Source organism: Nuphar pumila, chromosome 13 (genome assembly GCF_984573655.1).
Source record: "Nuphar pumila chromosome 13, dmNupPumi1.hap1.1, whole genome shotgun sequence".
Classification (NCBI taxonomy): domain Eukaryota; kingdom Viridiplantae; phylum Streptophyta; class Magnoliopsida; order Nymphaeales; family Nymphaeaceae; genus Nuphar; species Nuphar pumila.
The window spans coordinates 28,985,184-29,000,312 of NC_143261.1; the positions used below are offsets into that span (position 1 = coordinate 28,985,184).

Below are 15,129 nucleotides of genomic sequence, written 5' to 3' on the forward strand. Positions count from 1 at the left end.
TAGACTTTCTATTCTAATAGTTTACGTATAGTCTTCCTCTCGTCATGTGTAATGTCTCTATCTCTTAGGCTTTCTATGCAGTCCATGTAACAAGCTTTCGAACCGATGGCTCTCAAACCAGCTGGCTTTGGGGCACCAGGTGTAAAACACCCTTCAGATTCTACTTACTCGAACTACAAAGGCCACAGATATCGACTTAGACAAGAAGATGATCTCCTTCGTTATCCTTTTCGTTAAGATACTCAAAGACTTCATCTCGTGTCTGAGTTACACTACTAGGATTCACGAAGACATCAACAACTAAACGTAGCTCTATTCTTTTAAACTCATTTTTTCAAACACATCTTTCCATTGCTTATTTCTTTCAGAACACATACTGTGCATACTTATACAAAAGTGATTCAAAATTTTCTAACAATCAAATACTATCTTTTCTTTGAATTTTCTCATGAATAACTACTCTATTTGACTCAGTTCAGAAAATAAAAATTTTATGGGGCTTAAAAATTTATAAACTGTTAGATTATGCCAAAAACAATCATATATGCTTCACTTTGTTCTCAAATGCCTACTTTGATTACCAGTCATACAAAAAAAATTGACATTTTTGTGTGCATGCATCTAAACCACCCCCCCCATGCTTGAATGACACTGTCCCTAGTGGCATACAAAATGAATAAAAATGTAATGCAAATGCACACTAAAAGACACAAACAAAAATATGGGAGAAAGGATAGATACAACCTGATTTGCTCTGAGCTTCTGAAGTTGATTTTCATTTGATCCTTGAATTCTTTGAAAGCTCTTCTCTGTACCTGGTAATTGATACACTAAATGTTAAGTTCATCCTCTGGTCGAATCCTCATGCCTTCGTGAGATGCACTATCTCACACTCACCATCCTGCAAGGCATCTGAAATGAATGGCTTCAGTCTTTGCCCATTTACCTTGAATGTACCTTGGGTCATAGGATCGAATAATGTCACTGCTCCATGGGGAAATACTTCTTTCACAATGTACGGACCTGTCCATCTCGATCTTAACTTCCCTGGGAATAAATGTAAACGAGAATTGTATAGCCACACTTTCTGATTTGGCTCAAACACTTTTCTGACAATATGCTTATCATGAAATGCTTTTGTGCGAGCTTTGTAAAATTTGGCATTCTCATATGCATCATTCCTGAGTTCCTCTAATTCTGATAGCTGCAGTGCTCTCTCTTTGCCAGCCTGGGTGAGGTCAAAATTCAATTTCTTGATAGCCCAGTACGCTCTATGCTCTAGCTCGACAGGAAGATGGCATGCTTTCCCGAATACAAGGCGATACGGGGACATGCCAATGGGAGTCTTAAATGCAGTTCTATATGCCCAAAGTGCATCATCTAATCGCTGGGACCAATCCTTGCGGTCCGGACGAACTGTCTTTTCTAAAATTCGCTTAATCTCCCTATTGGACACTTCAACCTGTCCACTAGTCTGCGGATGATATGGAGTGGTGAATCTATGATTGACAGAATATCTTCTCAGCAGAGAAGCTATCTGTACATTCCTAAAATGCTTACCACCATCGCTAATCATTGCTCGTGGCACACCAAAACGACTGAAAATGTTGTGCTTAATGAACTTAAGCACTACTCTGTGATCATTGGTCTTGGTTGCCACAGCCTCGACCCACTTGGACACATAATCAACCGCCACCAGAATGTATAAATTTCCGAAGGAAGGCGGAAATGGTCCCATAAAATCAATGCCCCAAACATCAAAAATCTCGACTATCAAAATCGGAAGCAAGGGTATCATGTCCCTCTTGGACATGTTCCCAATCTGCTGACATCGCAGGCATCGCCTACAGAACTCATGAGCATCCCTGTGGAGTGTGGGCCAATAAAATCCTGACTGCAAAACCTTTGCAGTCGTCTTCCTACTACTAAAATGCCCTCCACAAGCTAAAGAATGGGAAAAATTCAGAATGGACTGGTACTCCTCCTCTGAAACACATCTCCTAATGATCTGGTCTACACAGTATTTGAACAACTCTGGTTCATCCCAATAATAGTGTCTTACCTGAGATAGGAATCTCTCACGCTCATTCTTGTTCCAATACTCAGGTATCTGCCTCGAAACCAGATAGTTCACAATATCTGCAAACCAGGGTAACTGCGGTGTACTGACTGACATGATCTGCTCGTCGGGGAAAGAATCACTGATCGGCCTCTGATTATGCGTGGTCTCCACGATCAGTCTAGAAAGATGGTCTGCTACTACATTCTCGCTTCCCTTCTTATCTCGAATCTCGAGATCAAACTCCTGTAGTAGTAGGACCCAACGAATCAATCTCGGTTTGGTGTCTTTCTTATTCAACAAATATTTCAATGCAGAATGGTCAGAATAGACAACCACCTTCGAACCGAGTAAATAGGACCTGAATTTATCCAATGCAAAAACTACCGCAAGTAGTTCCTTCTCTGTCGTAGTATAATTCATCTGAGCATCAGACAGAGTTCTACTCGCATAGTAGATCACATAGGGCTTCCTATCAATGCGTTGTCCTAAAATGGCCCCCATAGCATAATCAGATGCATCGCACATAATTTCAAATGGGAGAGTCCAATCTGGAGGTCTCAAAATAGGTGCAGTAATCAAGGCCTCTTTGAGAATCTCAAAGGCCTTCATACAATCCTCACCGAAAACAAAGGGCCGGTCTTTCTCCAATAAAGTGCAAAGAGGTCGAGAGATTTTACTGAAATCTTTTATGAACCGCCTATAAAATCCTGCATGCCCTAAAAACGATCGAATCTGCCTCACAGAGGTGGGTGGAGACAAACGGGAAATGGATTCCACCTTCGCTCTGTCAACCTCAATACCTCGCTTGGACACAATGTGTCCTAGCACAATCCCCTCCTGGACCATAAAATGGCTCTTTTCCCAACTCAGGACGAGATTGGTCTCCACACACCTACTCAGTACTCGAGCAAGTTTTTGGAGGCAATCTTCAAAAGAAGAGCCATACACAGAAAAGTCATCCATAAAAACTTCCATCACATCATCAATCATGTCCGAGAAGATAGCAAGCATGCACCTCTGAAAAGTAGCTGGGGCATTACAGAGCCCAAAAGGCATACGTCTAAACGCGAAGGTGCCATAAGGACATATAAACGTGGTCTTCTCCTGGTCGTCAGGATGGACAACTACCTGATTGTATCCTGAATATCCATCTAGAAAGCAGTAGTAGCTCTGTCCTGCGAGTCTCTCTAAGATCTCATCAATGAATGGCAATGGGAAATGATCTTTCCTAGTTGCCACATTCAACTTCCTATAATCGATGCAGACTCGCCATCCTGTAGTGGTCCTCATCGGAATTCTCTCACCCTTCTCATTCTCAACCACAGTAAGTCCTGACTTCTTCGGCACAACTTGAATCGGACTGACCCACTGGCTATCAGAAATAGGGTAAATGATTCCGGCATCCAACCACTTCACCACTTCCTTCATGTTGGGATTTAGCCTTCTCTGCATATCCCTAAATGGCTTGACTTCCTCATTACAATGGATCCTATGCATGCAGAATGAAGGATCAATCCCCTTCAGATCAGCAACTCCTCAGCCAATCGCTGCCTTGTGCTCTCGAAGAATAGTCAGCAATCTCTGTTCCTGCTCCTCAGTGAGCAAGGATGAGATGATCACAGGCAGAGTCTCCTCATCTCCGAGGTATTCATACTTGAGTGAATCCGGTAAGGGTTTCAGCTCAAGTTTCGGAGGCGACTCGATCGACGATTTGGCGGGGGTCTCCGTAAGTGGTGGAAGAGGCTCCCTGACCGCTCCCCAAGGTGGTCTCTCTGACGACACTCTAGACACATCTACACTATCTACACCGCTATTCTTCTCTATATGGTACAAATCTAAAGAATCTTCAGTAATGTACAACTCGGGCTGCTCCTCCACTAACTCATGTGCAATATCTACATGAAAGCAGTCCATGTCTCCTGCTGGTCCCATCGCGGCATTGAAAATATTCAGCTTGACCTTTCGATTGCCAAATGAGAGATCCATGGCTCCGGTTCTGCAGTTGATACACGCATTGGCAGTTGACAAGAATGGTCTGCCTAAAATAATCGGAGTCTGGTGTTGGCTATCCACTCCTTCCATATCAAGAATAATGAAATCGACTGGAAAATAAAAGTCATTCACCTTAACTAGCACGTCCTCCAAGACACCTCTCGGTACCTTGACGGAACGATCTGCCAGCTGCAGTGTAATCAGAGTCGATCTCATCTCTCCTAGCCCAAAAGAATCAAAGAAATATCCGGGCAGAATGTTCACGCTTGCTCCAAGATCGAGCAATGCGCGTTCTATCCGAATGTTCCCTATAGTACACGCAATGATAGGGGCTCCAGGGTCCTTGAGCTTTGGTGGTGTCTGATGCTGAAGTACTGAACTCACCTGCTCAGTCAGATGGACCCTGTTAGGAACTCGCTCTCTAGATTTACGCTTTTGCGTACATAGTTCCTTCAGGAATTTGGCATATGCCGGCACCTGCTGAATAGCATCGAGCAAAGGTAGGTTGATCTGCACATGCTTGAAGATGTCAAGCATGTCCTGGATCTTCGCACCTTGCTTTCCTCTATATCCAGGAGACTCTAATGCTTTGGGATAGGGAGGTGGGGGAATATACTCTGCTGGCTCCTCCTCTTTATGAGAAGGCTCACTCCTATCCTTCTTCTCCTCTGAGGATGAAGATAAAGATGATGATGAAGATGATGATGGGGATGGGGATGATGGTTGAGCCGACGTAGGTGAAACAATGGTCTCTGGCTCCTCTATCCTCTCTCTACTCTCTCGCTCTTTGCTCTCGACGTGATACTCACGTCCACTCCTCAAGGCCATAACTGATTTAGCCTGCTGCTGTGTCTCGGTATGAAATAGGCCTCCAGTCATCTGGTCCTTACCCTTCGGGTTCATGACAGCCTGACTCGGCAATGTACCCTCGGGTCTCCTACTAATAGCTTCAGCTAACTGTCCCATTTGCGACTCTAACTTCGCAATGGACTGCGTATGTGAGCTCAAAATCTGGCTACACTTCTCGAAGGCATTCTGATTAGAGGTTTTCACCTCTTGGAATGCCTGGAGAAGTCTCTCCTCAAAAGATGTCTGCGGGGCAGACTCCTGCTGAATCGGGGGAGTGACAGAAGAAGAAGACTGAGAATAGTTCGGTCTTTGAAATGACTGAGTAAAAGATGGCTGCTGAACTGGCTGAGAGAAAGTAGGCATCTGCATGGAAGACTGTGGATTCTTCCATGAAAAATTGGGATGGTTACGCCAACCCGGATTATATGTCGATGAAAATGGGTTATTTGGCGGTCTGACGTAACCCTGAGTTGCCTGAACTTGTTCTTGAACAAATTCAGGGTACTGAGCTGCCGAAGGGCACTCAGTGATCTCGTGTGCCGGACTGGCACAAAGAGTACACACCTGCTGTGTAGTGGATGGTCCTGAGAGAAGCTGGTCCAGCTTCTGAGCAATCATGTCTACCTTGCACTGTAGTGCAGTAGATGGACCAACTTCAAGAACACCAGCTTTCTTCTGAATGCTGGGTGTGGCTCTATCAGAATGAGAGCTCGAAGCATGGTGGAGTGAATTCTCAGCCAATATATCAAATAGCCTCCATGCTTCGTCCTCGCTCTTCAGCATGAATGTCCCTCCACATGAAGAGTCGATCATCTGACGATTCTTGTCAGACAATCCATCGTAGAAGCTCTGCACCAGTTGCCATTTCGGCACCTGATGATGGGGACATTTCCTGAGGAGATCCTTCATTCTCTCCCAGGTCTCATGAAAGCGCTCACCATCTAGCTCTGAAAAGCTAGTGATGGCTCTACGATATTGGTTCGTACGACCAATGGGAAAATATTTCCGGAGAAACTCCTGTTGCAATTGATCCCATGACTCTATTTCTACAGAATCTAAGGACTTTAGCCATTACTTGGCTTTGTCCTTCAATGAAAATGGGAATAGAGTCAACCTTAAAGCATCATCATCGAAATTCTGTATCTTAACAGTAGAACAGATTTCGAGGAATTCATCTAAATGTCTGTAGGGATCCTCATGACTAAGGCCATAAAAGGATGGAAGCATTTGAATAATGCTGGCCTTAATCTCATAATGTGGCGCTCCTACATCGGGTCTCTGAATGCAGGATGCCTGAACATAGTCTGTGGGAATGAAGTATTCCCGCAGAGGGCGTGAAAGAACTGAGGGTGGAGGTGGAGGATCCATGTCAGCCATTGTTGCCGAACTTCGATGAGAATGTAAAATTCTCTCTGGGTTGTCAACAAATGGGTGTAATGGGGTTCCTAGACCTCGTCGACCCTGCATACACTGGTACTAAGACCAGATGTAAGCAAAACGACCTAAATCTAAAAAAAAATTAACTAACACCGGTACTAAATATAAATAACACAAAATAAATAACTACTAAACAAATATACTAAACTAATTATGTCAGAATGATCTAACTAAGTAAATGAAATAACAAATTAAACTACTCTAAAGTACTGAAAAGATAAATACAGGCAATCACACACTAAGTTTTTCTAACACCCACCTGTCTAATCGCTCCTTGCAGAATGAATTTCAAGTGAATCCTAGAAAGAACAAAACGTGAATCCTATATTTACTAACTATGTTAATCCTATATTCACTTACTAATCCTACTAACTAAAAATAAAACAACTAATTAGCTAACTAAAACAAATTAATAAATCAAACTCTAAGAAATAAAGTAATTAATTCGCCGTTCCCCGGCAACGGCGCCAAAATTTGGTTGATATTTTGGAATGATCTTTTAAAAAACAATTATTTTCAATAAAACTTTGGAAAATCGTCAACCAAAAATATAAAAATCGACTTTCCACAAAGTGGTAAGTACGGGTCGAATCCTCAGGGAACAAGAATTAAACACAATATTTCTAGAAAATTTAATTTATTAATGACAAATATCAATCTACAATTATAAAGTTAATACAATTACAAATAATCACTAAAAGAAAAGTAAACAAGCACTCAGTCTTCTGCTCCACACCAAGGGTATTTCCGTCTTTTCGCCAATTAGAAAATCTTCTCACTTGGACAATAACCCTGGAAACTAAATATGCTTTTCAACCTAAAAATGCAGAAAAATACAAAGTTAGTTTTCTATTCTAACAATGCAAACAATAACTAAAACTAATTCTAATTGTACGAAAATAATAAAACAAATGCTATTTATCAAGCAAAAATTAAATAAAATACTAAATTAATTCTAAAATTAACCAAATTAATTCTACTAATGTTGTATGAGGATTATGCAACTCCTAAAATGCAGAAACTACTGAAAACAAGTCTAAATTGCCGAAACTAAGAAAATTATGAAACTGCCCCTAACTAGTGTAAAATAGCATTCTGATAGGTTATCGGAAAACCGCTGTTTGACAGGGCAAACAAGGTCTGATTTTCTCGAAATTTATTCTGTTCTGCAACTGACAGATTAAACAAACTGACAGTTTTTACAGAATTGAAAAAAAGTATCTGGAACTCCAGATATAAGCGTTTCAAATCTGGGGAAAATCAGGATATCGCAAGTCCTGTAATTTGAAATCAAGAAAAAGCAGTTTTCGCAAAACGCTTAAAAATCAGACCAAATCAACTCCGAATGAGCTGAAATTCGGTCTGCAGTTAAATAACACGTCAATAAAGTGAATAGAAGAAATTTTTTTGGAAAACACAGTGTTTTTGCACAGAAAATAATGATGGTGCGACAGGGCAAAAATCTGATTTTTATTTGAGTGCACTATTCACTTTATGAATCTATTTTAACACTCTAAAAGACAAATCAAACCTAATGCAATCTAAATGATACTGTATAACAGTGTATATGCAGATGACTATTACGAATACGCTAAATGCACGGTGAACAAAGCACGATAAGCAAATTATGACTATAACTACGTTAACTAACAATGTAAATGAAACTATGCTAAACAATAAAATGTAATCCGACTACTAAGTTAAAGAATATCTAATTACCAATTCAAACACTCACAAAACACATTTCACACATACAAAACAAATACGATATACACACACATACTTCTACACTACAACTAAAGTAGATAAATAAACTAATTAGTATAAAAATCAAAATAAATAATACTAAATGAAATTAATTCACTAAAGAACGAAGGCTAAGGTTAGGGTCACTCGGTTGACTCGACTTGGTTTAGACTAAGGTTTGACTCGAGTTAGGTCTAGTTCTTTGACTAGGCTCGAGTTGTATTTGACTTGGGCTAGAGTTCAAGTTGACTTTGACACAAGGCGCACCTAACCAAGTTAACCTAATTGACTAGGTTAGATTAGGTTCAATAGGTAGGGTCGGTTGACTCAAACTAAGGTTGACTTGACTAGACTCAAGTGGGTTGAACTAGGTTTGACTCGACCTAGGGTTAGGGTTGACTGGGTTAGGGTTAGACTAAAGTAGTAACCTCTTAATTCCTACAATTAATTCAAAGTTAACGATTTTAATGGAGAAGGTTGGAAAAGGAATGTAATAATTACCAATGTTCAAATTTTGAAATGCTTTGGATTCTCAAAAATCGCCCCATTTAAAGAGGGAGTTACACTCCTTAATTGCCTTTAATGCTCCTTTTGGCAAAATGGAAAGACCAATCTAAAAGTACACGATTTTTGCTTTTCAAGATGAAATTAAAATGCTTTTAATACTCTATGGAAATTGTGTAGTCTAGATTGGAATGTTTGGTTAATGCCAAAAACACTTTCCAAAGTTAAGGAGTAACTCCTTCTTTAATACCCATTCAAAATTCAAATTTTCCTTAAATGATTCACACGACTTTTGAAGAGCCTCCTTTTTCCAAAATCGCCAACTTCAAGAGAGACTACTTTCTAAACTAATAGCATTAACTCTATCTAGGAAATAAAAGATCTTAAATAGCAAAACGATTTCCTAGGATTAAATACTAACCTAATCCCCAAAACTTAACTTAAATAACCCCTAAAAACGGCTAAGACACTAAACCCTAATACATTGAACCTAGACACCTTCCTAATTTAATTAATGACAATTAAGACTTGCTAAAAAATTCGACCAAGAGCTCAAGGGGAGCTCTAATGGCTGCCGCCCCACCTTGGGGAAGAAGAAGATCCATACGAAAAATAAAAAAATAAAATATAAATTAACAAAATGTAATAAAACTAAATAACCACTATTTTGATAAAACTAAATTAGAAAATAATAAAAAGGACTCATAATTACACAAATGCTAACAAGAACAGCACTGTGCTGGAATTAAAAACATGAAGAAAAGAAAACTTGATTTTTTTTTTTGTAATTTTCTTCAATAGACTCAAAACACAAAAACAAAAAATGATTAAAACGATTAATTAAATCAATCCTACATCAATGAAATGACTAACACCAATTTATACTACTGTTAACATACTAAACACGCAGTAAACAACACGACTTACCACTCTAAACACCCTTTTAACAAAAATGCAAAGATCGGCTAGAATATCTCTAGCCGATTTTTTTTCTTTTTCAAAAATAAAATCAACACAAGACACAAGCACAACCCACGAATAAAATAAACTAAAATGAAATTTTCTAATGAGATTTTCAGCAAAACAACACAGTACACATGCTAGACAAAACAAAAATATCAAAACAAAAAAAAAATATTTTTTTGTGAAAATCAAGAATCGGCTAGAATGAGTCTAGCCGATTTTTTTGGATTTTGCTTTTCAATCAAAATCAAATGCAACCCACACAAAAACCGAATAAAGTAAATCAAAATGAACACTTTTTTTTATTGGATTTTCTGTAAAACAGCCCCAAGAACGCCTATGAGAAATTTAAAGAATCGGCTAGATAAAGATCTAGCCGATTTTAATGAAAAGAATGAGAAAAATAAAAAAATTCGATTTCAATGACTCAAACAAACAAATAAACCTAATCTAACGTGCTGGCCTATGCACGCAATCTAATCTAAGGTTGAAATGAAAATAAAAACAAGAAACACTCAGAAAATAAGAAAAACAAAACCAACACCCAATTCGGTTTTATCTAGAAGAGAAGGAAGAAGAAGACCTACCTTTTGGAAGATCCGACGACCGGGGGGGATGAAGAAGAGCGGACCGTGGCTGGAGATGGACGTCCTACGCAGTTCGGGAATGTTGTACTTCACCAAAAAAATGGCATCTTTGCAGCTGCTACACGTTGGAGATCCACCGACGATGGAATGTGAGCCGATTCTCGATCGGAGGGTGTAGAAAGCCGGATGGAGGTAGGGCCGGCTCACCTTGGTGGTGTGTTGCGCACTCCCGCCCAAAGTTAATGGTCTCCACCTCTGCTACACCTGCAAAAATACAGAAAAATGGTGAGTACTACAGCAAGGAACAAGAAAGAAATGAAAAGAACACAAAGAAAGATCGAAAATATGCTTGAAAATCAAGCATAGACCGGTCTTCAATGGCCATCACGTGGGGGAGATGGAGAGGAAGATGTTGCTGGAGTAGATTCACTGCAAGGGGCGTCCAAACACAGCCAAAGACGCCTAGGGCTTCTCTAAAAAGTATATTTATACTTTTTGGAATTTGCAAAAACACTGTTATAAAAAATATATTTTCTAGGCGCCTCTTTCTGGGGGGTTTTCAGAAAAACTTTTTGAAATGGATATGGATAGCCGTGTGGGTTGGGTTTTGGGCTTTCTAAGAGTTGATCCAAGGTCCAATTGACCTAATTGGGTCGGATATGGATCCGATCCACCTCGAAATCCATGCCCAAACACTGAAATATCCATAACTCTCTCATTTTAACTCCGATTTTTCTGAAATTCGAACCATAGCCCCTTACTATCAAAATACATCTAAACATGGGTTTAAAACCTTAAACTTGATACAAAATGCATGAAAAACTTGTTTACATGATGTGCATTTCATGCATCATCAGCCGACTTTTCTTTAGCAGATGAAATGAAAGCTGAAGTTAATTTCTCCGATGAGCAAATATGTAACATCCAACAGCCTCCAATTTGGAGCTTATTCTTCGATGGATCCAAAAACATGGCTGGAATAGGAATCAAGATTTTACTAATCACACCTGAGAAAGAGATGATTCCCTTTTCTCTCAAGCTCGATTTTCCATGTACTCACAATATGGCCGAGTATGAAGCTCTAGTACAAGGCCTGAAAATTCTGCAAGACTTTAATGTCAAGAAAGTGCATGCCTATAGTGATTCTCTGCTCGTCGTCAATCAAGTCTGAGCCAAGTGGCAAGTAAAGGACCAAAAATTGTTTCCCTATCAAAAGATTATTTCAGCTCTTGCCAGTAGTTTTGAAGAATTTCAGCTATTCCATATCAAGAGAGACTTCAATCAAGTTGCAGACAGTTTAGTCAATCTAGGCTCCATTATGGCGTTCAAAAACAGAGAATCATGTCTCTCCTTCAAAATTGGCAGACTTGATCAACCCGCCTTCCTTCCAGTAGAACAAGTAAATCAGGTTGAGCAAAAGAAGAAGCCTTGGTATTACAATATCAAAAATTCCATAGAGACTAGCAAATTTCTTTCAGAGCTCCCAAAGAAAGAGCAGTGCGCGATTCAGCGCATGTTTACTCGCTATTTCATTCTTGCTGATGTTCTTTATCGTCATGGATTCAGTTCTAAATATTCCAGATAATTAGACGAAGACAAAGCCAAAGAAGTCATGCAGGAAGCACACAAAGGCATTTGCGGTGGCCATGTCGGCTACCAAACCCTTGTCAAGCAAATCATCCGAGCAGGATATTACTAAAAAACTATGCAGCAAGACTGCTATCATTTTGTGAAGAAGTGTGTTCAATGCCAAATGCATGCATCGGCAACATATCTGCAATCTGTCGTCTCTCCATGGCCATTTTCTATGTGGGTCTTTGATGTCGTAGGTTCTATCACTCTTTCGGCTTCAAATGGCCATAAATACTTTTTTGCCGCAACAGAATACTTCACCAAATGGGTGGAAGTTATCACTCTACGCACAGTAGAAGGTCGACACATGGTTTCATTTATCCACAAGAATATCCTTTGTCGCTTTGGCTTGCCGCACGACATCGTGTCAGACAACGACAGTCACTTCAAGAATGAAAGAATGAAAAGTTTCTACTCAAAGTTCAAAATTCATCATCATTTCTCAGCTCCATACTATCCTCAAGGGAATGGCCAGGCAAAATCCACCAACAAGATCCTAATTCGTATCTTGGAACGAACTGTGGAAACAGGTCGAGATTGGCATGAGAAGATCCACGATGCACTATGGGCATATAGGACCACCATTCGCACTCCAACTAATGTTACTTCATCAGAATTGGTTTATGGAACATAAGTAGTATTGCCTCTGCACATTCAGAAACTCGCTCTGAAGTTCGCATCACTTCTAGAGTTACCGCTTGATCAATACCAACAGCAGTGATTGGTACAACTTGACTTGATCGATGAGAGAAGGCTAAAAGCAGCGAAACACGCTCAATCCTATCGCCAGAGGATAGCCAGACAATATGCAAAATATGTCATTGAAAGAAGATTTCAAGTCAATGATCTAGTGCTTAGATCCACCGCTTATCTCAAATATCATCCAGGCGGCAAATGGTCACCAAATTAGGAAGGTCCATACGTCGTCAAAGAAGCGTTACCCCGCAATTCATATCGGCTCATCAATGCCGATGGAGTAGAATTGTCAGATCTCATCAATGCTAGACACTTGAAAAAGTTCTATGCTTGAAGCACATATTCTTCCTTTTGTAATCTCCTATTTCCTTCAATAATGATCAAAATTCTCTTTCCCAATTACACTGGGGCATTTTAAATCTTTGTCTCTATCCAAAAATGTCATATATGCAGGCAGGATAAACAAACCTTTCATTTTTTTTGCACACTGGTGCACCCATGAGCATTAATTTGCATTCACTTGCAATTACTCATAGCCATTTGCATTCAAGTACAATGATCAATGCTAACTTGCCCGCTCAGGATAAAAGATAATCTCGAGATCCCGGCAATCAGTCACATCACAATTCTCAAAAATCATGAAAATGCCAGTCAGTCATTAGCATTGACACATTTTCAAAATTCAGTGCTCGTACTGGTACATTTTCAAAATCAAGTGCTCGTACTGGTACATTTTCAAAATCCAGTGCTCGTACTGGTATATTTTCAAAACCCAGTGTCCTTACACTAGCTCATCTTTAAAAATCCAGAGCTCGTGCTAGTACATTTTTAGTGTTCTTACACTGGTTCATTTTCAAAATCCAATACTCGTGCTGGTACATTTTTCAAATCTCGTGCTCCCACTGGTACACTTCCAAAATCTAAGCCACGCATTAGTATCCTACCTATCGGTCACATTGGTCGATCTCTCAGGTTCAGTCTTTGTACAGAACCCTCATTAAAATTCAACTCCCAATTTCGACCTTTGGGTCAGTCAATTCTCAACTTTGACCTTCAGGTCCACCAACATCCAATTTCCAATTTCGACCTTTGGGTCACCCAATTTTCAATTTCCCCATTTCGACCTTCGGGTCACTCGATTTTTAATTCCCAATTTCAACCCTCGGGTCAACCAGTTCCAAATTTTGACCGCCAGGTCAGCCAATTTCAAATCTTCAAATTATCAATTCTATCTCAATCATTCTGGCCCATGGGCCACATTTGCCAATCATGGTCATTTATGGTTCGATCTTTGCGTCAGAATCATTTCGCCAATTGGCTCAATATTCAATTTCAATCACTTTCTCTTGCGAGAGACTCTTTTTATAGGGAGAGTTCGAGGGAGCTCATTCTTTTCGCATGCTATCACTCTTTGTTCACTTAGCCTCTTTTTAGAGAGAGTTGAAGTGACTCGTGTCTTTGTGAACCATTTGCAAAACAATCTTCCAATTTCACACAAGGAATCCTTTTTATAGGGAGAGACTCACTTTCCTTATGCACCCCCCCCCCTCCAATTTTCATACTAGGTCATTTCATCATTAAGGACTCTCTTTTCAGGAAGGGTGTGATGGACTCGTTCTTTCATGACCCAATTATCGACCTCACTTCTATCGGCCCCCTTTTCATAAGAGAAGCCTAACATTAGGAAGCTTTAATGAAAGCTTAATTTCTCTTCGAAAGTTTGTTTTGCAAACACCTCATCTTCATGGAAGAGGGGAGTATTTTCTATTTACCATTCTAAGTCTTCTCCTTTGGGGAAAGGAGAAGAGAATTTTGTCATATAGGCGTTAAGTCAAACTTCAGATGCTTGCTTTCACCAAGGATTCTAGGAACATTTTTGTCAATTTGTCGTCAAACACTTGTTGATTCCAAAATCTTAATTGCACAAATCTTTACCTCAGACTACCTTCAGCATTACTTCGAAAAAGAGCAAAACTTTTGTGAAGAAGGATTCAAAATCCAAATTCTTTCTATTGTCCAACCAAAGGGATGAAGAATAAACCCTTGATATGGCTAGCAAAGAAAATTCAATATTGTCGTAAAGTCATAAGTGATTGATATGGATCGTAGCTATGGCACATATTTAAAGACCATTCTTGTAAAAATGAGGCAGTGGAAATGTCCTCAGCGATAAAAAGAATTCACTCAATCCATACCTCCTCAGTCATTTAAGCTGTAATCAAATATCTGCAAAAGGGATCTCTCAATCATCGTCAAGTTGAAGATTGGTGGATGACTTAGATCCCCGAGGCCAAAGAAGATTTGGATCATCTCCAAGATGAAGGAGTTTGTGACGGATCCTTCTAGGGAAAGTTCAAATCATAGTCAAGTTGAAGGCGAATGCGATGAACCTCCTGACAAACCCTAAAAGATATTTGATTTTCGCTATCATCAAGAGACCTTCGATCAATGATATAATTCCCGAGACAAAAAAGGCTTGAAACATCTCCAAGTTGAAGGAGTTTGTGACGTACCCTTCCCAAAATGAAGAATGATGCAATAAGCTTCTCTCCAAAAACCCAAAAGAGCTCAAATTTCATGTCCCAAAAAGAGTGCAAAAAGATGATCATGAGAAAGCCCCAAGATATCAATCTGCCAATTCTGCCAAGAATTTTCTTTGAT

The 15,129-nt window shown here is 39.7% G+C and overlaps 1 non-coding gene across 1 annotated transcript; it reads left to right on the forward strand.

Annotated features, from left to right (window-relative positions):
• The first annotated feature begins 5,774 nt into the window (after positions 1 to 5,774).
• LOC149818213 (small nucleolar RNA R71) lies at positions 5,775 to 5,877 on the forward strand. Its single transcript, XR_016427471.1, has one exon. It is a non-coding gene; the product is annotated as a small nucleolar RNA R71 (small nucleolar RNA).
• Positions 5,878 to 15,129: the final 9,252 nt, after the last annotated feature.